At 36.5% G+C, this 19414-nt stretch overlaps 1 non-coding gene across 1 annotated transcript; it reads left to right on the top strand.

Moving 5' to 3' along the window:
- Positions 1–1077: 1077 nt before the first annotated feature.
- LOC122103364 lies at positions 1078–1241 on the top strand. Its single transcript, XR_006146741.1, has one exon. It is a non-coding gene; the product is annotated as a U1 spliceosomal RNA (small nuclear RNA).
- The last annotated feature ends 18173 nt before the right edge of the window (positions 1242–19414 follow it).

Genomic DNA, 19414 nt, shown 5'->3' with positions numbered 1-19414 from the left:
TGGAAGGCACTTATCCTATATCCTTTGTATCCTTTGTTTCAAGTTGTAAGCTTGTGAACTGGGAGTAATTTCCTCCCGTTGCAGGTCCAGCTGTTTAATAAGAGCTGTTTAATAAGGAAAGAAGTTGGTCTTCAAGAAAAAACTGATTTAGACTGATAACCAAGGACTCTATTCTCTATATGAACAAAAGTGCATTTAATTCTCTACAAGATTAGCAGGGAATGGAATCTGAGACAAATTGGGAAAGCAACTAGCAACACTTAGCTATCTTATTTATTAGCATACAAACTGTGTGGTTCCCTTGTTCTTAATCTTACATGAGTTCCTTGAATTCCACAATATTTTTTATATGAAATTCTATTAGGGAAACTCAAATACAGTGAAGGATATTGAATCCTTGCTCTAAAGCCACTCTTCGATATTTTCCAAGCTGTGTTTTACATGAGAAGAAAGTGCCCTCCCTCACCTTTACCCTGAGCATCTGTTTCAGGTTTCAGGTAATAGCACTCAGTGTTGTATTTCTGAAAAACAATCATAGAAATAAAATAAATAACATAGGAAATAAATAGATTTTTTCTCTATAAGGTTTATTGGAGAAAATTAAAAATAGATTAGAATTTTTTCCTAGTGAGGCTTTGAAGCAAGCTAATATATTGATGGACTCCTTTTTCAAACAGGCTCCTAAATATTACATTTGAGAAAACAAATGATTCAATTATCCCAATCAAAGCCTTAAGATACCATCTGGCTCAGTTGGTGGTAAGGCATTCAAGAATCCTACCCAAAAAAAAGCTGTGTGGGATAAAATACAATCCCATGAAGAAGAAAGTAGGCTGCTAAAAATTTATGTTTCCTTTCTGTATTTAAGAAAACTGAAAGAGTCAAATCACAAATAATCTTAAAGAAAATCCTCAGAGAATCAGTAGACAACCTCACTATTATCTAAAGAATATATTCTTCCTCAAATTCAGTTTGGTTTTAATTATTCAGTAATAAACAGAGCACTCTCTGGCATTTATCCAAAGGCATGTCAGTAAGAACACAGGCCTGATTGCTGTCATAAAATTGGATCTTGTAATATTTACCTGGCAGGAGAGATACCATGATCACAAAGGTGGTTTTCCCAGGGGGAGGCTTATCTATTACACTCCAGATGTGCTGACCCCTGCGATTTCCCCAAATGTGGGAAACTCAACTGCATACTTTGTGGTAGTGGGGGACTGTGTTCACACTCTCCCCTAAAAACAACTTTGAGTCTTTTACTATCCACTTGTATGTCTTATAGATAGAAACAGATTTTGATGTCTAAATGACTTCCAAAATATCTGTAGGTCTCTACTTCCACCTCCTCACTACAGTTGTACACTCTACATTTACACAGACCTATGTGATGGTTCATCCATCTACCAAAAGAAAATAACAAGTCCTCTTAAATTATGCTCTTATTTTTTCTTTTTAAACAGCTTTATCAAGATCTAGCTAGCATACAATGAATTGCACATAACAGATACAGTTTGATAAATTTTCAATGTATGCATTAATAAAACTATCACCAAAGTCAAAATGATAAAAAGTTGTCATCTCTACCCCAAATCATCTTGTACTTCTTTTCGATTTCTTCTTTTCTACTACTTACCCTTCTGCTCCTAGCATTTAACTGTCTTTTCACATATATTTTTGTTTGGCATCTTTCATACATCATACTTATTTTGAGATTCATTCTTGCTTCATAGTTTTATGAGTAGGATACACACCAGTTAGTTTATACATTAACCTCTTTTTTGGGAAGTTGAGGTCTTTAAGTTTTTTTGATTATTTGAAATAAAACTGATGTGTTTGGGTAAGTTCAAATTTTTGTATGGACATACAGACAATGACTGTCATTTCTTTGACTAAATACTTGGGAAAGAAATGATTGGGTGTTATGAGAGACATATGATTAGACTGTAGGAAATTATCAAGACATTTGCCAAAGCGTATGCTAGTCTATACTCTATATTCCCACCAGTTTCAGTTGCTCCGCATTTTAGTCAACTCTTGACATGGTCAATATTTTTTACTTCATGTTCTATTATGTTGAAGTGTGAATATCATACCAGACCAGACCTACATTTTTGTAATCACAAAGTTTGGAATCATCCTGTGCAAGGACTTTGAACATGATCTGCTTCCAGAGTTGCCTACCATTTTCAGGGAATTCAATCCCTCTGCTGTATGCCCTACCTTCCTACAGGCTTCTTAACTTCTCACACCACACTGTCTTGCCTGTCAGATACTACTACTTTTACCCTAAAGGGAACATGCTACATTTATTTTCCTGATCGTAAGTACATGTCCATCCATATTTGCATATATAGATCCTCCAATTTTGTTAAGAGATGTATCCTTTTTCATATTACTGAGGTCTTCTAATGGAGTTAGCCATTATTGTCTATTATTGGGTATTATTATTTCTTATCATACTTTTGTTACTATACAAATTTTTGTGCATTCAAATTCCAATCAGGAGAGCACTGAATATTTATTTTTGCTTTTCTCAGTCTCTCATTTCATGTATCTTCCCCTTACATAACAAAGTACCTATTAAATCCTAAGACTAAATAGCTAATTTACCACTTAGGGGGAAAAGCAGTCATCCAATGATGAGTAAAGACTGGCTACGAAGTCCTGCATTTACGTGGGCTCAGAGTCAGCTTCAAATCATTATTTTCTCTATCAGCAAGCAACTGTATTATGTTGAACTTTGTCTTCTGCATAATTAGATGAAATATTTGAGACAGTACTTATATAAAATGCATCCAGTATTGCTCAGATGCAGATCAATCAGAAATTGCCAGGAAAATTGAGGGAATATCCTGAAACTTCACTGGACAGTAATGGAGAAGATATATTAATAACACAAAGAAATAGTATATTCTAACAGGTACAGAACAATTTATAACCACCATTACAAGGTGGCCCAATTCACCTTCAGAAATACATTAGTGTCACAAAATCTACCAGAAACTTGATAGGAGTTTGATGAACTCTTTAATATTTGGTTTGTTATTGATTTTGTGTACTGAACACAAAGTTTGATTTGTAATACTTAAAAATAGTGTGTTTGTGAAAAGAATATTAATATCTTCATAATGAAAAAATTACTACCAGTTCTCAATTTTTAGCTAGAGCCAAACTACTACCTATACTAAGGCATCATATCTGAGAACTCATCTTCCTCTATTACTGTTACTAACTGTTAATTGCATTGGGAGGGAAAGTACAGGGCAAGTAATTTAAGCTTTCAGACTTCAGATGAGAAAGAAGACCTTGGGTGACTGTGACAAGCAGAAGTAAATCTTAAAATATGAAGAAGCTCTTTGGGTTAGGCTCAGGTAAAACAAAAGCCTGTTTATCTCTGCAGCTTCCAGCATGTGCATTGCAGAAAAAGCACTTGATAAAAACCTTATCGAACCAAAACCCATCTGTGATGGAACCCTGGCAAAATTAAGATCCTCATTGGAATAACATCTCCTATTCCTGCTTTTCCTCTGTGATATAAATGACCAAGAAAATTAGATGGGCACAGATAGAAAAGAGCAGTAATGGAAGAGCTCAGGGAAAAGTATAACAAATACAAATAGAAAAATCATCAGTGTTTTGCCAGCACAATATGATATTGCCATCAAGTAGTGATCTACTTTTAAGCCTAGTGGTACCAACCAATCTGTATTCTCACTTACCTTTTTCCATAGTCTGTTTCTTCATAAATTGATGCACACTCCACAGCTCTACTCTCAGGATAAAGTTGCTTGTTTCAATTCTGGCATCACATGGACAGTCAGTAACAAGTTAGTAGTGAGTGGTTTTCTTCACTGAACTAGGGTCTGGCAATGATTTTAGTACCATCCCATTATTCTTACAACTTTTCTTTCTTTCCTTGTCTATAATTCTAAGGCAGTTTCTAATAGCATATACTTCTTTTAGTTGGGTATTTCTTTCACTTTATGGCTGAGGTGGGCTTCCCATTATCTCAGCTAAAAGGTTTTAAATATTTCATATTCTCAATTAGGTTTGTTTTTCATGGTCTTGTTAGTTAGCTTACTCTTTCCTGTGATGTATAGGCAAGCAGAGGCAAAACCCAGGTTCCCATGGACAGATAAACTGGCCACTGAATGTAAGCCCTGGCCAGAGGGGTTCCGGCGTTCTGAATTGGAAGTGAAATGAACTGTGTTCCTGGAGTAGGATTTCCAGATCAAAATGAGCTTTAAGCTAATGAAGTGAGAAATGACTGCATCCTGTAAGGTTAAATGAGCAGTTTCTACCTCTGAAATTCCTATGCCTGGCTAGAAAGCCCTGTGGTGTCACAAATCTAAATATTATAATGCTTTTCTACTTACTGTGAAAGTGATTCTGCAGGTCTCCTTCTCATACCCATTTTCCTAGCCCTTAACTCATATGACCTAAAGGATGGAAGTGTAATAGGAAGCTGTCTTTTTCTAGACTTCTCAAAATCCAGAGAGGGATAAAGAGTTTCCAAGTACTTTAGAGGTACAAAATGTGGGGGCAAATAACATTTAATGACAAGAACACATTGTGTATGAGCATATACTCTCTCTCTCTCTCAAGGGCATAAATATACCTATTCCAGAACACAGAGGACTAAGATCTAAGCGATTAAGTGCTGTCCCCTGAGATGATATCATTATTTATTGGTTGATGGTCAAGCACAGAAAAAAAATTTAAAAAAACATAGATTTCCTAGCTATAAAACCATATTCTCTCATTTTTCCACCTTTAATCTTTCTTAAAATACCACCTTCCATCATTCTTAAAATACCCATCCAATTTTTCCATTCCTTAATTTCTCAGGCAGTCTTAAGGAAACTTGGAGACTTAAAATCACTCCAGTTTCTTTATGATTGCATTCTTGGCATGAGTTAATGCAAAAAAACCCTGTTACTCTATAGCGTATGAGCAGTTTAAAAGCATGGAATGCCAGTGGTAAGTATGGCTCACACCAGTAGAGGCAGTGAAGCATCTTTTACCCAGTTATTGGAGCCCTGCTATGTGACAAGCACTAATAGCTTAACTAACTTAATTGAACCTTACAGCCAGACACTGGTGGCTTCCACCTGCATTCTAGCTACATAAGAGGATGAGATCTGAGGATCGTGGTTCAAAGCCATTCCAGCAGGTAAGTTCTCCAATAAACTACTCAGAAAAAGCTGGAAGTAGTATTGTGACTCAAGTGGTAGAATGCTAGCCTAGAGCAAAAGAAGCTCAGGGACAGCAACCCAGGCCCTGAATTCAAGCCCCAGGACCTGAATTTTTAAAAGAAAAGAGAACCCTACAGAAACTGCTGTTATTCTTCTGTTTATAATACTATTATGTAATAAGACTGAATCCAAACAAGTAATGTCCAAGTTTGCATATTGTTTTATTTGATGAAGGCACTTTTTAAAGGCTAACTTAATTTTTACGTGTGCCAGTACTGGAGCATGAATTCAGGACTTCCCACTCTCTTGGCTTTTTCTGTTGAAGGCTGGTACTCTACCACTTGAGCCACAGCTGCACTTCTGGCATTTTACTGGTTATCTAGAGATGAGACTTTCTTGGATTTGTCTGCCCAGGTAGGCTTCAAGCCATGAACAAATCTTGGTCTTCTGATCTCAGACTCCTGAATAGCTAAAATAATAGGTGTGAGCCATCAGTGCCCAGCTTTATTAGAGTTCTTGATATTTAGTAATTAAAATAAGCATTAAAATCCTTTCTCTGGGGTAGCACACACTCTTTTTCACTTTGCACTAAATTTTAAAATGCTACAAAAATTATAAAACGTGATGCATGAGATTCTTCTTTCTGGAGCTCTATCTACTAAAATTCTTTCTATAATTGACCTGTGCAAAGCATTTCAACTGAATATATAATTTAATACTTGATCTTGAAACATGACTAGTGTCCGTTTTGGTGGAAATCATTGAATTCATGAAATGAGCTAGAAAGCATTGCAGACGACCAGCAGTTCCATACCATTAGCACTGAGAAAATATTTTCAAAAAAAAAAAAAAAAGTTACTCTCAGCAGGCGCCAGTTGCTTCCAGAATGAACAAGGAACTTAAAAGTGTAGGGTTGGTCCAGCACTGGTGGCTGACACCTGTAATCTTAGTTACTCAAGGAGACTGAAATCTGAGGATCACGGTTCAAAGCCAGCCCAGGCAAGAAAGTCCGTGAGACTCTTATCTCCAATAAACCACTCGAAAACCGAAAGTGGCACTGTGGCTCAAGTGGCAGAGCACTCACCTTGAGCTGAAGAGCACAGGGACAGCGCCCAAGCCCCGAGTTCAAGCCCCACGACTGACCAAAAATAAAAAAAAGTTACTCTCATCATTTATCAAACTAATTCTCAGCCACTTTGGTGAATAACACACAGAATTTGTCACAGGCCATAAACAAAATCAACAATTTTCACACTAGGGACCATATTATTTCTTAATCTATAACTGATCACATTAACCAACTCATTAAGAACAATAAATTACAAATTTCAAACTTCAGGAATTTGCTCATTTCTTAAAAAGTTAGTAATTCCATTGAGAAGTTAAATGATTTACTGAGAGAATTATTCAACAAATCATACTCTATACTCTTAATCATCCAACTAATTAGGGTAAAACTTGCAACATTCTAGAACTGAACCATAATTGTATTCTCATATTTCTAGGCTACAGTTTTCAGTATTTAAGGAAAATCCCTTTACATCTATGGAAACCCGTGAAAATGAGATTCATTTGCAACGGCTGCTGCAAAATGGCTGTTTCAGTTTAGTTTTATTGTATTTATCAGTGGCAATGACTAATGCATATAATGAGGAAAAATGTTCTGACTTGCAACTTCATTTTTTTAAACATAATTTTTCTTTTAGACCATTTTTGATGAGAAAGATTTCCTATTATTGATTAGAACCTTCACAAACTAATAATACTGACCTTCAAGAGATACTGGATTGTAACCTTAAATTTCAACAATGACATATGCAGTAAAGGAGAATCAAACTCATAATTGAAAGGATGAAAACAGCCAGGCTCACACCTATAATCCTAGCTACTCAGGAGGCTGAGACCTGAGGATCATGGTTCAAAGCCAGCCCAGGCAAGAAACTACCACAGAAACTGTGGCTCAAAGTGGTAGAACACTAGACTTGAGCAAAAAGAGCTCAGGGACAGAACCTAGGCCCTAAGTTAAAGCCCCAAAACGAATAACAGAAAGGATGAAACTAAGGACCTGGCATGGGTTCACCCCTCAATTCCAGCTTGGGAGGCAGAGATGGGAGAATTGAAATTTGAAGCCAGTCTGGGCAAAAGCACAAGATGAACTAAGATGTGGTTCAGTGGTAGAGAACTTGAGGTCCTGAGTTCAATCCCCAGTATTGATCCCTCAAAAAGAGATAAAATTATTATTCTTTATTCAGTTACTTAACTACTATGTCAAAAATCTCTTCTTTGTTTGTAAAATGTGTATTTATCACCTTATTACATTATTATTGCCTTTTACATTCTTTTCTTTCTCTAACATTGTTATTAAACAAGTGGGTGGATCCTTTTAAACATATTAATATGGCAAAACATGGTGATTAGCAAAGACATTATAGATTTAACTACATTCCCTGTCACTTGATGTAGAATCTCCACAACTTCCTGTTACTTCTGACCTGGAGCTTAACCTGTCAGAGCTCCAATATGGATACTTTGTATTTGTCCTTCCAGACGTGCACTATCCACCTCACTCACAGAAAGCTGCAAAGACTATGTCATTAGACTGCCTTACCCACTGGCTTCCATTCAGGTTCAGCCACAGGAAGCAGATTAGAAGGAAGAAATGGTATTTACTTCCTTCCAGGTACTTACTCCCTTCCAACAAAGTCATCTCTGGCCATTTCAAGTCATTTCAACCCATCCTTTTTTATCAGTCTCTCCTTCTAGAGTTATGGACTACTCCCTTACCTTTTGAGCCAGGGAATGCCAACAACTGTGGTGTGATTAGCCCTTGGAGCTTGTCTGGTCCTCTGTGGGTTCCTCAACCTGACGGGAAGGGCGTCTTTGTGGAGTGCCTGGACTAAGCCATCCTTTATTTATGCAAGTCATTAGTGCCATCTGCTTCCTACTAAAATCCTGACTGGTGAAACTCCCTAAGCTATACATAGAAAGACAGAGACTGGCTTCTTCATTTCACAGGGATATTAAGAAGAGTGAAGGGGAAATGAGGGTAGGAGCAGGCACTTTCCTGACATCCATTATATGTTGGTTCTCTATAAAAATCTTTGGTTCGATTATAAATTTTCATTACATGCAAAAGCAAATTCATTGTGTGCTACGGAATGGATTTTTATATGCCTAGGTTAAAGAATTGCTGTGTTATATCTGCCTTACAAAAATTGAATAATAGTGCTAGAAACTCAAAAGAAATCTCATTTAACCAGTAGTTGGGTTTTCATTTTCTAATTACAAATGTCTTGTTAGAAAATGTGTATATATAATGTATATACATTTATATACATATATACATGTGTGTACATATATATGTACATACATATATATTCTTGGAATAGGAACATGAAGGAAGGGAAATTTCTCTATGCTATATATTATATAAATATATTGGTAGAATCTTACTACAGAAGTTCAAACTTTTAAATGTTTCTTGTGATCAAGAAATATAATACGTGTTTTTAAAAATAATTTTCTGGCTTTGGAATCCAAACAGGCTAGTTGTCTTTTACTACAAACCCAGTTAAACCTGTATGTATTCATCTGCCATTTTATAGCATGAGAAATATAGAATTTCCCCTCCTTACATAAACTCATTTGTCTATACACTTTGCTCAGATTTTGCAAACACTGTTTCCCAATGTTTTCACTGATCCTACACACACACACACACACACACACACACACACACACACACACAAATATTGTATGAATTTAGTATTAACATAGCACACTAATCATCTTTGTTACTTTACACATCGTCTGATCCTTAGAATAGCAAGTATTTATCAAACATAAATGAACATTAATTGACATTAATTCAAGAAAATCACTTACTATTTTATTTCAATTATGGACTTGATTAGGATCACCACTGCAAGTAAGTATGTTTAAGTACATCTGAAAACCTCTGAATTAATCCTTAAAACCTCTGAGATAGTCCTTAAACATGAACTATGAAAGAAAGGAAAACATTTATCCTCTTTCCTGGTCAATAGGAAAGTCCATCCCTTCTTCATACCATATGATAATAATAAGCAAATATTTGTCAAACTGACATCATGTGCTAAGAATGATGCTAAGCACTTTGCACACATATTAAATTTTTTCTTTGTAACTCTCAAAGGTCATGTGTACAGATTTCATTACACATTGAATTTGACCAAATTTAGTAGGAAAGCTAAACAACTAATTCTTGATATAGTTTTTACATGCAAATAGGAAGCCTGGAAAGTTTCTAGGCTGTTGAAGAAGCTTCATGATGCCTCACAGCAAGTTCATCTCCTCTGGATGCCAGTGTGGTCTGTGTTAAAGGATGGTTTGTATTTCCATCATCTTCTAGGCAGGAATAAGAAGAAAGGAAAGGACAAAGGCAAAAAAGCACCTGTCAAATCCCTGATTTGACAACTGGTACTTGAATCAAAGCAAAGCAAAGGCAATGATCATGTGACAACGGAATCCGGAAATAAATCTATGTGGTTGAGAACACAACCAACTGAATCAAGTTTGTGGGGGTGTTTTTGTTTTATTTTCAAATAGAAAATAATGAGAGAATAGACACTGAGTAGTCAGTTAGCTCCCTTTACGCCCTGTTACCTCCATTTCATTCAAGAGAATTTGAACTCGTGACCTTTGGATCCATCACTAGTGAACAGTGTCAATGGTTTGTAAGAGTGGCATCCTTGACCATAATATCAAGCCTATGCTTTTTTGTTTTGCTCTGGTTAACTACTGTGCTGTTATCCTTCACCTACTGTGGGAGTTACATTCCGGAGAGCCCCTGCAAAGTAGCAATAAGTGAACTGCAATTAAGGAGGGACCACTATATAACACTGCTACTTCACACCTGATATTTAGATCAGTTGACTAAGGCAGTGATATCCACATCATAAAAGCAACTTGTCATCTTTTTAACTAATAGGTAATCTGAGAGGTGGTATTTTGAGACTACATGAAAATGCTGCTCCTTATCTTCTGATCATGATTTTATCATATGGAATTATATTTTTTCTTGAATCAAATTAGTACTCTAGTGGTTGTGAATAATAGTTTCTCTATTTATACTATTCATTTCCTCCCACATTTGTACTTGGCATTCTTCAGATTTGTTGGAATTTTATTTAGCATGGGCATAAATTTTTCAAATTTGATCCTTGCTATTATTCATTTTTTGTAATTCAGCTGACGGAAACCCCGTTAAGCTAATTCTAGTGTCCTTTTGATACATCCCTATAATTGTTTGTATATGTGCCAGTTCTGGGGCTTGATCTCAAGACTTGGGGTCTGAGAATCTTTGCTCAAAGCTGGCACTCAACCACTTGAGCCACAGCTATACCTTTGGATTTTTTGGTGGTTATTTAGAGATAAGAGTGTCACAGACTTTTCTCCCCAGGCTGATTTTGAATCATAATCCTCAGACCTCAGTCTCCTGAGTAGCTAGGAATATGGGTGTAGCCACAGGTGCCTATATAAGTTCTTAAACAGTTTATCCTACTGCATTTTCCTCACCTAGCCCTGGAGTGAGACATTTCTTGAAGGAGCTCGTGTTCTTGTTATTAGTATATGCTGTTTAGAGATTAAGATAATTTCCCAACCAATAGATATGCTTGTCAATCGCAGAGTATTGTTGCTTCTAGACCTTTCTAGACAGTAGAGGTTCTTTGTTTTCTTCTTTTTGTTTTAAGCATTGTAATCTCTAATTCCAGACTAGCACTTCAAGATTCTCCTATTATTCATTTATTCCTACTGTACGCACATAAGGAATTGTGTTTGGAGGTTAGTTGATTTCTTTCCTCATCAACATGGTCAGATTTGTTTATGTCTGTATTCAATTTTGAAGTTCATCTCATACATATTGACTAAATGCCATTTTAACATAAATATATTAATATAGCTTTAAGTCAAAATATAAAAATTTTCATAAAGCAGAGACATCTCATTATCCCAACCTGTTCCCACAATACACTCTATTCAGAGGTCATTAATTAATTCATGATTTCTTGTTTATTCTCCTTATGTCCCTTTTTGTAAATGTAAGATATGTTTTCATCTTTCATATTACAAAGATAGCTCATGAGGTTGAACTCAGAGCCTCAAGGCCAGTACTCTAACACTTTGAGCCACAGCTTCAATTCCAGATTCTTGCTGGTTAATTAGAGACAAGAGTCTCACAGGGACTTTCCTACCTGGGCTGGCCTTGAGCTTCAATCCTAAAATCTCAGTCTCCTCAGTAGCTAGGCTTTACAGGCATGAGCCACCATTGCCTGGCCAAAAATATTATTTTAAATGTATAGCTCTTTTACACTTTTGTACCTTTATTCTGTTAAAATATATTTTCAAAATTAAAATTCTCAATTTTTTTAAATTAAAAAATTGCTGAGACTCTTTAGCAACTGTCAGGTATGCTTAATTTTTATTCCTTTTCTTTAATCTCTTGTTGAACATTCTACCCACTTCTGTGAATTCCAAAAGTGTGCTTATTAAATGTAACTAAGTTTAACTTGGATTATAACTTCTATTTAAAGCTACCTGTGTCTGAACCTTTTGCCAATGTTAATTTTAACACATTTCATGAGTTTGCTGGGAAGCTCCCATAAGATATTATTTTTTTTGCTTCCAATAAAGAATATATCTAAAATACAATGGATGAGAATCAAATTGTATGATTAATTCTTCCATTAGAACTTACAAACTTAGAAAAGTGATTTCTTCGCTCAAGAAAAGCTTACTGAGTGTTAATTACATTCCTACACCATCTTTACAGGTCTGGTTATACATTGAGCTATGTAATGAATGACTCTCATTTTGCATCCATATTCATAAATGAAATTAGTACACTGCATGAATAGTAATGAAAATTCCTTAGAACACAATTGTTCTAACCCACGTAATTAAAAGTTTTTGTAGGAAAGAAACAGTGAAGAATACAATGACCTACGTGACATATACCATGCCTACACTCATCAAACCAAAGGGGGAAGACAGGCTTCAGCATGTACAAGGCTCTAAATTCAATCCCTAGCACTGTGAGACACATCTATACATAATCCCATTACTTTGGAGGCTATGGGCATGGGAATCTCCACTTCAAGAATAGCCTGGGCTATGTTACATTCAATTTATGTGAGATACATATCAGTCAAACTTAAAAGAGAAAGAAATATAACTTTGCTTATTAAATTTTAACCATATCTGATGTTGAGTTGGATGCACCAACACAGGTGCAATAGTCGCTAAGTACAAAGATGTATCATTATCAATTCTGGAGCATCCTTCTCTATGGTTATTGTTTCCACCGACCTTACTCTACTCTCTGAAGGTCCAGCAATCTAAACGAATATGTCAAATATAGCACTAAGCCTCCAGGATTTCTCAAACAACATCCATTTTGATTGGCACAGTTGCTGAGCATTTACTATTATCCTGATCTTTATTTAATTTCAAATTTTAGTGGCCATTCCACTGAGTGACGGCACAGTGTCAGTTCTTGCAAGGTTCTCATGCTTTCCAGAGGTTGTACTTAAATTCCTCAACTTACATAGTACAAAAGCATTGGACAGGGAAATGTGAGGTTGGAAGGATCATTTCTTTGGTTTTGTTTTCTGACTATATGGCAGTAGTGATCACATTCTCACAGTTATTGGAAGCACGTGGTTACTGGTTATGGGTCCTAGAAGATCCTTGCTGCCTTCTTCACTCTCAGTCTAACTTGAGGAAGGGGATGTTCTGCTCCTGCCTGAAGCAGATCTGTGTAGAGCTCATGAAGCTTGTCTTATCCCTTTGGTCTGCATCACGATCTGACAGAAATGTAATGAAATCTACCACTAAAGCAGAAAAGCTTAGAATTTTCTAATATACACACTTTAAAGGTAAAATGATGCAGCTGAAATTAATTTTAATATTACTGTTTATTTAATCTGATATATCTACATATTAGTACATGTTGGACATGTAATGAATTTAAAAATGCCATTGAGATATTTTACACTCTCTTGTTGTGCGAAGCCATCAACATTTTGTGGACGCTTTATAAATGACAGCACAATTCGGATTAGCCACACTGCAAAACTCAAAAGCCACATGGAGAGTTTGGGGCAATACAGGGTTATATGAATATATACACACACATAGTAACTAAAGTATGGCATATGCAGAGAAGGATTCCAATGGTTCACCTCCTTTGAACAACTAATTTACAGTTTAACAAAATGTATACCAGGAAGCTGGTACATGTGTTTTGGTGTAAAGAGATCATTAAGGAGAAGAGGGGGAGAGAGTGGAGAGAGAAAATATGGACAAATATGGACAAATGCAGTTATAATTTCAATATACATATATGTGAATATGTTTAATATATGATATATATAAGAATGGAGCTTGTAAATTGAGGGGATAGATGGGGTTGGAGAACAAAGGAAGGTGTGATATTGATCAAGATGTGTTGTACTCACAAACTGACGTGTTCAATTGCAACTCTTTTGTATAACTATTTAAGGGTTAAAAAAAAAGTTCAGGTCAAGACATTCAATAAAAATGTGGCTTCTATTCCCACCCAGCAGTGGAAACAGGGGCTCTCTGGAGTTTTAATATCTTTCTGTGTGTTTGATCCTCCATGCTCTGTTTTTCCCTAAACCCATCTGGAATGTCTAGACCACTGTCCTCAGCCACTTCCAAAGGCAGCCTACAGTTTAGAAGATATGAGACCCATTACCTAAGACTCTGACATCTTTTTATTATTATTGTTTAATATCTTTAAGTAGTTGTACAAAGGAGTTGTCATTAAAATGAAACAGTTTGTAAATACAGTGTATCTTGGTCCATGCCATCCCTTTCTACCTAATCACCCATCTCTCCCAACCCAACTCTTCCCTCACTTTTCTTAATTTTGTAGGATGATTATGTAGTATTATTCTCTCACAGAAACATGCTAATGCACTTAGGGTGAAGAGCATGCAATAAAAGTAAACAGAGCAAAACATCTGCTTTGCAACATTCTTACTGAATTCCTCCTGTAAATCAGAATTCACATAGATGGATCAGTCTCTCACCAAAAGCAATTCTATTGACCATGTCTGGGCATCCCCATTTGCCTGAGCAAGCCCTTATTTCTCTTTTTGCCTAGCATAAAATTGTTAGTAACTCCCTCTTTCGCTTTCAAAACTGTCTTGATTTGGATGATAAATGATACAGTCAGGAGATCATAGTCTCTCTGTGTTATTACATTATATTTTAAATAATCTAATGCAATAAGCAGTCCACATTGGTAAACAAGCGAACAAAGAATCAGGCAAAATTAAGGTCTTACCCACAGTCACAAGTCAGGCTGGAGCCATGACTAAAGTGATAGCTTGCTAGGAGTAAGAAAGCCAAGTGAAAGCTTAAGAACCTGAGTCCAAACCAGGGGATAGGCACAAAATATAAAGAATAGATCAATCTAAACTCAAAATTCATTCAGTCTCTCTATTATTAATGCCATGGGATTTTTTTCTATTCTACCATGCATAACAAGAAGTTATCCTGGGCCTCTAAGAAGGAAGAAATGTCCATTGGAGATATTTTTACTTAATCACCAATTTCATTGTCTCTCAGCTAGTCCCTAAAATGTTAGCAGTGCTATCTGTACCCTGCCCCCAAAGGTCTTCTAGACTAAGCAAACGCAGTCTGATAGTTTATAAAACAACCAATAATAACCCTACACTTTTTTTTAATGTGTGTATGCTAGGCCTGGAACTCGGGGCCTGAGCATTGTCCCTCAGCTTTTGTTTGCTCAAGAATGGCACTCTACCACTTGAGCCACAGCTCAACTTCCACCTTTTTGATTGTTAATTGGAGATAAGGGTCTCAGAGACTTTCCTGCCCAGGCTGGCGTCAAACCACGATCCTCAGATTTCAGTCTCCTTGAGTAACTAAGATTACAGGTGTCAGCCACCAGTGCTGGACCAACCCTACACTTTTAAGTTCCTGGTTCATTCTGGAAGCAAATGCAAATGACTTCACACATCATTGGTCCCTAGGTTTGGAACAAATTCTTGTATAACTTTTGAGCATGGTTGTGGTCCCTTAGTAAAGTACTTAAAAATCTGAGCAGGCTCCTTAAATATAGCAGCGCTAAAAAAAAAAAAAAAAAAAAAAACTGCCTAGTTTCTAGCCTCACAAGAGCAGGGAGTCCCTTCAGAAACAGGTATGAGTGTGCAGAAGCTGTTCTGGGTAGCACAAAAGAATAACTGGGTGGTGATTTATCATACTGATCTCTATTACTTCAAGAGACAGGCAGTGTGGACCTTGTCAAATAAAGAGGAATTTTATGACTGGAAAGATAAAGACAAACTGAGAAGAAATAGAGATGGAAAAATAAAAGAGAATTCAGGGGGGGAAACATATATATATATACATATACGAAAATTTTATAAAACAGTACAGAAAGAGAACTTTTGAAATACTAATCATAGCATGCACTTGGCGGAACTTAAATACAGCATCACTAGTTTCAGTTACGAAAAAAATAAGGAGGAGTCATAGGCTCCCAGGAGTCTCCATTACTCTCCATCTCCAGTGGAGGCAAGGGAATGAGATTTAATTCAAGCAACAATGATCAGGACATTAAAAGATTATTATAACTAATAAGAACCAGGCCGAATTTTCAAATACCTCCCAACTATTGAAGATCCTCCTATTAGAGTTCTGAAAATCGATAGGAAGGGGATTGACCCGAGGGCTACTGGGGCTCTTGGAACAGTATTATTCACTGCAAGCATCTGCAAATAAATGGGTGTTTATAAATATTGTGACTACATGTGTGCTCCATTTCTTCCAATTATATGAGAAACAGCTGCTATCAAGGAACAAACATTTGGGTCGTTCTGGGGCTGTAATTTCAATTCTAGAAGGCGCTAATAAATATGACATTTAAGCAAGGCTTTTAAAGTCTTAGACTAAATGTTTGAATTAAGAGAAGATTTATTTTTCCCTGTTTCTCTTCTCATTCTGGCAGCACCTTTGACCCTGGCTATGTTCCTTCAGTACAGGACTTAAAAATCTGAATTATATGGAGGTTTCCTTCCCACCCCAGCCCTATCCACCTACTCCCTGGAGCCCTGTAGATCTGTTAGATTCAAATTCGTTTGTAATAATAACCTAGTAATTATCAAATGGGCATCCAAGAGCTCTGATTTGCAGCATTTGCTAGGTTTCAGAGTGGAAATACTGTGACCCTGGCTGATTTCAAAGACAGCTATGTTTAATAAATGGCTTGAAATTTTCCTGAAAGCCTCACAATGAAATCTCAGGAGTTGATATGTGCAGACCCAGCATATCACTGGCAGGGGAAATCTCCTGAATACAATTCTCTGCCTCACACAAGAAAGAAATACCTCAAACCTCTGGGCTGTCTTATGTTAAAACAACACCATAAAAGCAAAAGCTGCTGAAGTCTATTAGACTAGTTTTGATCCCAAAAAAGAATTAAATGAAGTCATGGTCACCTTTATACCCAGAAACAAAGGCTTAAGAGGCTCATCATCTAGTATTGGAAGTTGTACAAAAGCAGAACTCTAACTCATCTAACTGGGTGGAATTTCATAAACTTACTAGCCTCTCTTTACTATGTCCTGCATGTAATTTCTCACCTTCATCATGATCTCTGTCATCTTCTTCCTTATTGAATATAAAGGTTTTGTTTGTTACAGATGGGCAGAGCTGGGTCCCAGCCACCTATACGTACAGCATACAATGAGTGGACAAATGGATGAATGAATGAACAAACTGATTCAGCTTTATTCTTGTTGTTTACAATGCTCCATGGGTCACATTCTGGTATTAAGGTCTAAGGAGTTAAGAATAGGGTTGGTACTAAAATTCCACTAAGCTTTCCGTTGAAGTTTGATTACAAGGCATTCTCGTCCCTCCACTGAGTTTAGGTTTACTTTTCCAAAAGGTAACAAGACATGAAAGATTTAAGTCAATATAACCTGTTCATACATGACCTTGGTCTGTTGTCACATAATTGATATCTGATGTACTCTCTAAAATTTTAAACTGTCCAATAGCCATTTCATAGCTCTCTGCCCCCTAAATGATTCAGTACCACCCAAACTTGCAGCCATAAGTAGTCACCTAACTTCCAGGTCTTTGAGCTATAAAACACACTCATTAAAAACCATAACATGAGCAGCATCCTCAGTAGCAACCCATGAACACAGGCTGGTATATCATCTAATAAATTCATAAGAAAATTTGGAGGGTCTTCAATTAAATATAATAAGGATCAAAAGGGTCTCAGCAAGTACTTCAAAAATGAGGCAGATGGAGTTTTAAGTAGCAGTGTCCGATACAGTAATTCTGCTTGGCCTCCTTGGGCCATATGCAAATTAATTAGGTAAATTGGCCTTCACTTTTAAGGCTTGTGGTATTTCATATCCAAGAGATTTCAAGTTCCATATTGGCTAGAATGTGGAAATCTGATTTCAAATCTAATTTAAAGCAGTCTATTCATTTACTCACTCACCCAACACAGTAATAGTGCACATATCCACCATGTAAATTTTGTAAGTATCCTAATTTGAGGTTTGGGGAGATGCCTGGGAATAACTGCCAAATTAAACTTAGATATATTCTTTCCACATATACCTTTATTTCAACATATGGCACCCAATTATCTTCCTAAGTTTCCTTCTGGGTGACTATTTTTTATAGGCTTCTCTGAATTAATCACAGTGACTTGAACATCAAAGTTCCCTAAGCAATATTGTCTGACTGACTTATTGACCTTTAGTTCTGATAAGACAGCATGGGGTAAGAGAGAAGGAAGAGTTCAGCTTTTATTAATTTAGATTGTCTTCTCTGCCAATAGTAAGTTGATCTATCATCTTGAAATACAAAGGATAGTCCCATATTCTGAAGCGTAGAACTCACCAAATAGAAGTATCCTAATTGAATGTATATTTCAATATTTCTTTTCTGTCCTCATACCTAGATTTAAATGAGATTCTTTAATTTGTAAAAGTACAGCTTAAAGATATAAGTACTCTGATAATCATATATCTCTTCAAATAATTCATGGTTTATAACTCTGCCAATTTCCCACTCTTTGTGGAACAATTTTGAACAAACAATGGGAAGCTATTTTTCATTAGGGTATTTTATTTACTTGTTCTTCCATCAAGTTCATAGTCATAAAATGTTAGCAAATTTTCAATTTATAAAAGCAATTACAGAAGAAGTAAGCATATTGTAGGTAGAGTTCTTATCCTTTCTAGGGTATTGTTTATAAGTTATTTCATTTCCTCGAGTACTAAGAAACTGGATGTGTGTGTGTGTGTGTGTGTGTGTGTGTGTGTGTGTGTATCAGTTTAGGGTATTGAACTAAATCTCTGTGTTACTGCTTAGCTTTTTCTGCTCACAGCTGGTACTCTACCACTTGAGCCATAGCTCCACTTCATTTCTCATTTTCTTTCCTCAGAGGTTGATTGGACAGGTTGTAAGAAAGCAACTTAACTATCTGGATGAATGGAAAGAGTTGCCAGGTTGATGCTTGAGGTAGGGAGAATAATGGTCCCCCAAAGTAGCCCTATCCTAATCTTTACAACCTATATTGTAGATTTCATAGCAAGTGGGACCTAAAGTAGCAGTTGGAATTAAGGGGGTCAATCAGCTATCCTTAAAACAGTAAGACAATTCTGGGTGGGCTCAGTGTAATCAGCGAGGTCCTTCATAGTGATGGAATGGAGGCTAAGGAGATGAGTCAGGGAAACAAATATGAGTCAGAGATGCTATGTTTCCGGTTTAACAGATGAAAACAGAGAACCACACATCAAGACACATGGGCAAACTCTCAAGGCTGAAAAAGATAAGGACATGAATCTCATCTTCAGAAAGGAACACAGTCTTGCCAAAACCTTGGTCATAGCCTAAAGAGTCAGATCAGATTTAGATTGAGAGCTGTAAGATGGAAAGCTTTCATTGTTTTAAGTCACAAACTTGTGATGATTTGTTACAGCAGCCATGGAAGACTACTACAATATAAATTAATGAAAAGAGCCCCTCTCCAAGGCATGAAGGAGAATTCAGTTCGAGCAGGGTCTGCTAATGATAAATGGCTACACACAGCTGCTTAGCACAAGTGCCGAAAGTCTGATAAATAAGTCAGTTCTAGAGATTAGTGGCATAACAGT

This window comes from Dipodomys spectabilis, unplaced genomic scaffold (assembly GCF_019054845.1).
Source record: "Dipodomys spectabilis isolate Male_0828 unplaced genomic scaffold, ASM1905484v1 ptg000001l, whole genome shotgun sequence".
NCBI lineage: Eukaryota > Metazoa > Chordata > Mammalia > Rodentia > Heteromyidae > Dipodomys > Dipodomys spectabilis.
This window is presented reverse-complemented; position numbering and strand designations above follow the sequence as displayed.